At 31.5% G+C, this 8297-nt stretch overlaps 1 long non-coding RNA gene across 1 annotated transcript; it reads left to right on the plus strand.

Annotated features, from left to right (window-relative positions):
- The first annotated feature begins 253 nt into the window (after nucleotides 1-253).
- Nucleotides 254-6362, plus strand: LOC134690569 (uncharacterized). The gene is made up of 5 exons (XR_010101975.1): nucleotides 254-392; nucleotides 2117-2248; nucleotides 4085-4153; nucleotides 5117-5176; nucleotides 6283-6362. It is a non-coding gene; the product is annotated as an uncharacterized LOC134690569 (long non-coding RNA).
- Nucleotides 6363-8297: the final 1935 nt, after the last annotated feature.

Here is an 8297-nt window from a genome sequence, read left to right on the forward strand (position 1 = left end):
GATTAAACCTATATTCGATTAATCATATATGATATTATTAATCCATAAATATAGAAAAAACTGACAATATAATGCCGACCTGACATACAACGGTTACTACAACAATCGCAAAAACAAATATAGATTTAACAACACGAATTCGTTTCTCGTCGAATTGTTTTAAAAGCGTCAATGTATTGATAGACAATTTTTATATTTTTATACAGCACTTGGTGAGCATGTAGAAGATGATAACATTGGATGGAATAAGAGTTTGAAAGACTGTATTGAACACCATGGAACCTATTTTCCAGAAGATTTTCGAACTGTTTGTGCTGATGTTGGATCCCCCAGTTGGACAAACATTTTTAGAGAAAATCATTCATTTTTCTACAATATACGTTCACATAACGGTGAGTTTATATCCTGGATTTAGTTATATACATATGTGGATGTATTCTTTTTGCAGTCGAAAAGTGTAAACATTTATTAAATGATGCGATTGGTCAAGGGATGAGATAAGTCTATCTCTGAATAAATGTGTCATGGTAGTAGTTTTTATCGAGTTAAAGATAAGCAATATCAGTTTAGGAGCATGAAAATGAATGTATATATTCCTCCATAATATATCATAATTGCCCTTTAAAAAAATATAATAAAAAAAATGTTTGAAAGCTGTTGACTATTTTAGGATACAAATGTTCATCTTATATATATATATGCTAATGTGGATTATCGGATTTATCCAATCGAGATAGTTCAATTATCGAATGTAAAGGTCCAAGACTCATCGAAGAATTTATAATTCAACATTATTTTATTTTGTTTTTGAGATTATAAAGATCCGAAAATCACCTTCCAGTACCTTCTACGTTTCTTATTTATGCGTCATACAGCAATACAAAAAAGATGTGCATAAAATCCAGTTATGCATCTCTAGATATAAAAGAATTAAATATTTTATAAAGGATTCACTCTAATTGGATCACTGTTATTTTTACATTTCGGTATTGATTTTGCTGTTTTTTCTAATTGTGGATTCACTGCATGATAAAAGACCTAAAAGCACTATCAAAGGTAAACGGTCATCATACATCTTCAAATTCCTTTCCTTATATTATAATGAAATTATTTCAGAATAACTGTGTATGTAGGTTCTTTGACGGATTTAGACGGTACTAAACATTCTAAAAAAAACTTTAATAATCGATATAGACCAGGAAATATACTAACATGCCTCCTTAAAAAGAACACTGTATTGAATGTTAAAATTTAATAGCAAACAACTTGAACAACTAGTCTTGAAGGTCGATCTTTGTCCGCATATTAAACGTTTTTATAAAATTTCTGTTTCTGTAACACTCGATTCATCCAGATAGCTGATAAAGGTAACTTCTGAGATCATTTACTATCGTTATAAGTGCAAATATCTCTGTCAGTTAAACTTTTACAAATCCTTTGGAAGTAAAGAAAAGGTGATAACAAGTGAAATCATTTGCAACCACACGTTTCTTATAATTTATTTTTCTAATCAATATTTCCAGAAAATATTAAATTGCCGAAAATTGTTTATACATTTTGCATTTCTTTTAAATACAACTTTTGAATTGCTTTATAAGGTTATCAATCAAATTATACTTTTTTTTATTTTATACAAAAGGAATCATATCGAAAACGGTCCTTTCCATAATTTTGGCTACCCGATTCCATTTGTATCCAAATAAACCTGTCGGCTGTAGTTCATCGCCCAATTGTGACAATATAATAGAACTATATTATTATATAAACAACTGTCATACTAGTGGGAGTTAAAGCTAGCTATCAATCCTTACCATTTTTTGTTTTGGACAAAGCAATATCTAAATTAGGAGTATAAACAATGGCAACAGTAGTAAACCTCTATTGTTTTCGTTTCGTTTTGCTGATTAATAAAGTTAAGGTTCAATTTTGTACGTTTCAATGGACTTCCCTTTAATTTACCTTAAGGTTTGGTCCTTTTGTTAATTTTTTTGTTGTTTTAAAACAGAAGTTTAAACATTGCTTGCTCTTTATTAAACAAAATTTATTTACTCTAAATTTGTACAAGAAACAGTTGTTATATGACTTATTAATTGTCATCAGGTATTCGTAATTTCAGATTTACTCAGTAATAGAATTCCTCTAAAATGTGCCTCAGTAAAAGTACGACACTCTGATGGTTTGCAGATTATAAAAGATACACATTATGTAGAATGTAACATAAGATTACCATATTTCTTATGCGCAACAGGTTAGAATTGAGTTTTTTTTATAATGACGAGACTAAACATATCGTTTTATGCATGTGTTTAATGGGGTTGAAATGTTAGTTTTGTATCATAGAACATCTTGTAAAAAGATTAGAACCAACACGCGACAACGCGGCTCTGTGACTGTACTAAAGTACCTTCGCCGATATTTTAGCCTGGATTTTTAGTATTTCGTCTATATAGCAAATCTCAAATACCCCGTTTGGTGGGGCTTGACTGAGGCGGAACGTACAGATTAGATCAGATTAGGAAGCATTGGAAATATCCTATTGGTATCGTCATCGGACTCGACCAGAAATTTGCAAAGTATTGGTAGTAATATAAGTAATGAGAAAAAAAGCCAGGCATGGTGTAATGATTAATCAACACCATTGTCCCATGTTAATTGTATAAACAGTTTAATTATTTGATGCGCATTTTATATCTTACAAATTGTACCCCGTTATTTTAGTGGTATAGATAAACGATTGTTTGTCTAAAACTATGTCAAATCAATGATTGAATAATAGTGCCACATGAGGAGCAGGATTTGCTTACCCTTCCGGAGCACCTGAGATCACCCCTAGTTTTTGGTGGTGTTCGTGTTGTTTATTCTTTAGTTTTCTATGTTGCGTCATGTGTACTATTGTTTGTCTGTTTGTCTTTTTTTCATTTTTAGCCATGGCGTTGTCAGTTTGTTTTAGATTTATGAGTTTGACTGTCCCTTTGGTATCTTTCGTCCCTCTTTTTCAAATCAATGATTGAATACTAGTATGGTGGGTGGGGTTTTTTTTCATTCTAGGAAACGAAACTTAACACTTCCGGTTTTTGGTGGGGTTCGTGTTACTCTGTGTAATGTTTTGTGTACTGCTGTTTTAGTTATGTCGTTCTCCTTGATTTTTTTTCCATCGCATTGTAAGAATGTGTTCGACTTATGAGTATCCTTTGACTACCCTTTTTAAGGGAATGCGTTTACAAGAATATTACAATACAAAGGATTAATTAAATGTGGTACGATGTTTGGAAATCATTGAACAATCTTGATAATTTTCAAACTCGTTTTAATTATGCCTGATAACAAACTATGAGTCGTCTAAGGATTATACAGAAAGAAATGCTACTTACCCTTCAAGTCTACCTGACCATCTTGTCCTCTGTGGATTTGTATTGCTCAATTGTTAGTTTTCTGTGCACTATACGAAGCATCTGCTGTGTCGTCGTCGTTTTAATGTTTGTTTATTGGCAATTTTAGATCATACCAAATGTACTAATTTTTATCATTTTTTAAATAATATTAAATTTTAAATACCATCTATGGTAAGGCTCGACTTTCTAAGTGTTATAGAAGAATGTGTGTTTGTACAAAGTTTTGGCCATAATAGTAGAAACAACGATTAAATTGTAATTAAGGTGGTAACTAACACTACAGGGAGATAACTCTGTAAAATCAGCAGAACGTTTGAATGACGTTGTGTTCATATGGGAATATTAAGCTTCTCAATGATCAAAATAAGTGTTTGTCAAACTGCTATATAACCTGTGTAATTTTTCTTATTAAACAGTTGGTTCAAATTTTTTGAAATTTTTATATTTTTGTCAAAAGGTCAAAGTAAATACTTTGTCAAAATTTTAAGAAAATTAAACGAGTCAAATTAATTTTAGTGAAAGTGTTGGGTACCACCTTAATTAAAGTAAATGAGTTGAGCTTTTAGTTAAATATATATATATTAACAACAATGGCATGAATGTGTTGTTTTTACAAATATGTTTAATTCTGTACATATTTTTTTTATTGTCACCTTTTCATTTACATAAACACTTTGATATTCCATTTACAGATTCCCAACATCTAGTTGTTAATTTTTCACAGTATATAACATCTACAATTGCAAACCAGTACACTATTAGTAAGTATAATTTGATCATTTTGCCGCAAATACAAAACAGAGGTGAATTTATATTTTCAAGGACTTTGTATCTTCAACCTTATACAAACTACTAAGGTTTTATCGTATTTGATAGAGTTTCTGTTTTGAGTTTATAGGATCAATCATAATATAAATTATTTAACACAACTGCTAATCACAATTATTCGGGATATTTTTCGGACAAAAGTACCCTTGTAGATACTTTATTGACACAAAAAAGGAACCATACAAATTACTTAGAGGATATGTATGAGTTGCTTTTACATCGAAACCTTATAATGCCATTTATATATTTCCAAAATCGTGTTGTTAGTTTATCGCAGTATATCTTGATTAAAGCTGCTAACCAGGTATGATGTTTTGAAATAATGCAATAAACAACATTAAATTTGATCTAAGAACTCTGTCAACTAGACATAGTGCGTTTTCTATTCTTGTTTCTGTTCATTTTCAGAAAGCCTACAAAAGGTCTGATGATGTTGATATTCGGAAATAATAGGGATCAATAATGATATGAATTAGTATACCCAACTAATAATAAGACTTTCTTAGTATATTTTGGTTTCAAATAAAAGTAAAAACGCAACTGAGATTACCCATTTGACCAAAGTGTTTAGTGGAGTATGTGTTGCTTAGTCTTTGTAGTTTTTCATGTTATGTTTTGTGATTTGTGTATGTATAAAAAGAAGTCCATTTCTTCCTCATATAAAAAAAAAGATGTGATATGCTTACCAATGAGACCACCACCCAATGACATAAAAGCTAATAACTATGAATCATCATACGACCTTCAACATTTACCAAATTTAACAATGACCAAAACCCTGATCGAATAGTCAGGTATAACAGGCCCCCGAATTTACAAACGTAAAACAATTTGTAGCGGGAGAAAGTAGATCGAGTGAGATTTTAATGTTCATCTTTGTTTCATTTTCATTTTAGATACAAACAACAGTATAACAGCGACAAATGAAAAAGATGTCAAAAACAAAAGCCAATCGGGTACTTTTTTGTTGAAATAATATCTTTTAAGTCATCTTGTAAATTCTTCAAATAAAAATGATCGCATTAACAAACAAGTGTGTAACCCGCTCGCTCAAGAAACTATGCGGACTATACTATAGTTGTCACAATCCCGATGTCTGTCGTCGGGTTTAATCTCCCAAAATTATACTAAGAACCACAATTGTATTTGCAATAAGCGGTTCGTTTTATTTAAACATCAGGATCTATGTTTAATTCCGCAGCATCTATCCATGTTTTGTTGGCGTTCATGTTGCTTGTTAGTTTTCTTTATAGAGTTTTGTAGACTGCAGTTTGTCTTTCTGTCTCTTTTGTTTATTTTTTTATGTATGTTTTTTATTATCTTCTATATATCTCATACCTCTTATTTGACTCGAAGGTAGCCACATGTGGAGCAGGATCCGCTTACCCTTTCATAGCACCTGAGATCACCCTTATTTTTTGGTGGGTATCATGTTGCTTAGTCTTTCGTATTATATGTTGTGTTTTGTGTATTAATATTTTTCGGTTGGTCTTTTTCTTTTTAGTCATGGTGTTGCCAGTTTATTTACGACTTATGAGTTTCAGTGTCCCTTATCTATCGCCCCTTTCTAATCATAAGTTTATGGAGCGAAGTATTTACACTAGATAAAACTAACTGTGTATGAACTTTCGTTATTTCCACTAATTTATCTCACTAGTAAAAACGTAAAAACCCTTTAGAAGTTAAGGCAAGTCCATATTATGTGGCAGATGACAATACCAAAAGTACATTTAAATTCATAAGTCGCGATCGAAGACACACTGACAATGCCACGTCTTAAACTCAAAACAAGTGACCAATATACAAACATCAGTCTGCAAAACACAACATTGACAAGTAAAGGCTAAACATCACGAACACTACAAAAAACTAAGGATTATCTTAAGCGTTCCAGATGCATGAGAGATGTATTTCACCACAAGGATTATGAAACATATTAGTTAAAACGCATTGGTGATGTTAACATGTTGATCCGTAACTAACTTTCCAAGCTGAAATTTAAAATTGAATTTCGTTAGGAAATTTAAAACACTGAACTAATGATTAATTTTACTATTTGCAGGTAAGATCATTGGGGGAGTTGTAGGCGGAATAATTGTCCTGGTTGGAATCTGCATTATACTGCTTATTTATATAAAAAGGTTTGATACTTCTAGTATTCTGTTTGCAGAAGAAGCTAAATTATAATAATGAAATAGAGTGAATTACCGTACATTGGCAAAACGTTAAATTGATTTTGTTTTAAGATATTTTCAGGTGATGTTCTTGCTACCCCCACATCCCCAAAAAATAAAAACACAATAATATATAGACAATAACTGTTTAGTGTTTAAATATCAACTGTATTTGTACGAGGCTAGGAAACAAGGTGTATACATGCGAGCTTTTAGCGAGCTACTACACCTGTTTCGAGCCGAGTACAAATACAGCTGATATTTAAAGACACTAAACAGCTATTGTCTTTATCCTGCAATTAATTCTGTATATTGTTTGTGTTTTGAAAGACACAAAAACTAACATATTTAGCATTTATTTTCGATTTGTAATCCCTTGAGGCCCGCGTTGTAATATCAAAATCACACATAACGCTGAAGACGGGTTCGCAAAAAAAAAGAATATCTAATGGTCAACAATAATACATCGCTCAAGGTGAATGATTATCTATTTTAACATAAAAAATAACTTCAAGAGTAAAAACAAGTAACACAACAATGTCAAATTTGAAACAGAAGTGTACGAGTTGTCCTACGCTTCAGACTTGACATTCACTAAACATGCATGCTAAAATTGACATGGTTCATTTTGTAACACAATCATACACATTCAAGTTTTGAAATCGACAATTGTCATCGTCATTGGAATGCAACTGGAATACACATTCTTAGGTCACACTGGTTCAAACAATACCCAGTCCGACAGTGGGCGGAGCTTTAAAGCGATATCTGCATAGCATACAGAATGAGATACAGCATAGCGATATATTTAGGGCTGTATCTGTAAAGTAGGACACCCAATTGCAGGATAAATACATGATATAACACCACTACATAATTTAATCGATACATTTTAGTAACAGTCGGCAAACCTGTTTAAATAGAACAAAATAATCGAAGCTCTTTGTTAGAGAAGGTGATAAATGATTACTGTAATATTTACTATAGTGACAACAATTTTAAAAGTTAATAGAAACAAATAAAATGACAATGTTCTTCTCAATTACGAAGTGTTTTATTTTAATAGTTAAGCAGAACAATTAGATATCAAGTCGACGACATGGGTATCTGTCAAGTTGGATGTAGAAAATGCATAACCTCCGATTTTTAATATGTTTTTACCACGGAGGGAAAACATATCAATCTATAAGTTCAGTAATTTTCGTGTCTGTCCTTCTATTATGTGACTCAAGAAAAAAAATCCAACAAAAGGGTAACAATTGTTTCGAAAATACCTTTTTATGTTAGGGCGTGTTTGAGTTGAATATTTTGTCTTGATATCGTACAAAGCAAGAATATTTCATACATCGTCTTGCTTCAGATTCTTTAATTTTTATATATCAAAGCTACAGGTCGACTTTATAACATAAAAAAATCACATGGCTAAAAGATGAAATATATGGGTCAAGTGCAATATCTATCTAATGAATCACACAAACAGAATTGGTGTGTTCGAATAGCTATTTTTTTTTACTAAAAGTACTTGACGACAGTCTTTCAAGTTGGATGATGAAAATGCATATCTTCGACAAATTATATTTGTTTGTGTGTGATGACTAGGGTTTATAGTCTGCAACCACTACAAAAATCTATTCTGCCCTTCCACGAAATATTTAAATACATTTTTTTTTGAATTTTTATGAATTTTTGAAAATTCATCAGACAATAGTTTTAAGTTGAATCAAAACAGACAAGATCATTAACTGATGGTCATTTGCTAGTTGATACATTTGTCTTTTAAAATACAACTGGCATATAAGGATCGTAATGGTGCAATGTGGATAAATTTGTCGATTTCCCGAGAGCATATTGGCAGCGCGTCATCCCTTCAATGGCTTCCATTTCTACGATTGTGAAAATAAAC

The sequence above is a fragment of the Mytilus trossulus genome, chromosome 11 (genome assembly GCF_036588685.1).
Source record: "Mytilus trossulus isolate FHL-02 chromosome 11, PNRI_Mtr1.1.1.hap1, whole genome shotgun sequence".
Classification (NCBI taxonomy): Eukaryota; Metazoa; Mollusca; class Bivalvia; order Mytilida; family Mytilidae; genus Mytilus; species Mytilus trossulus.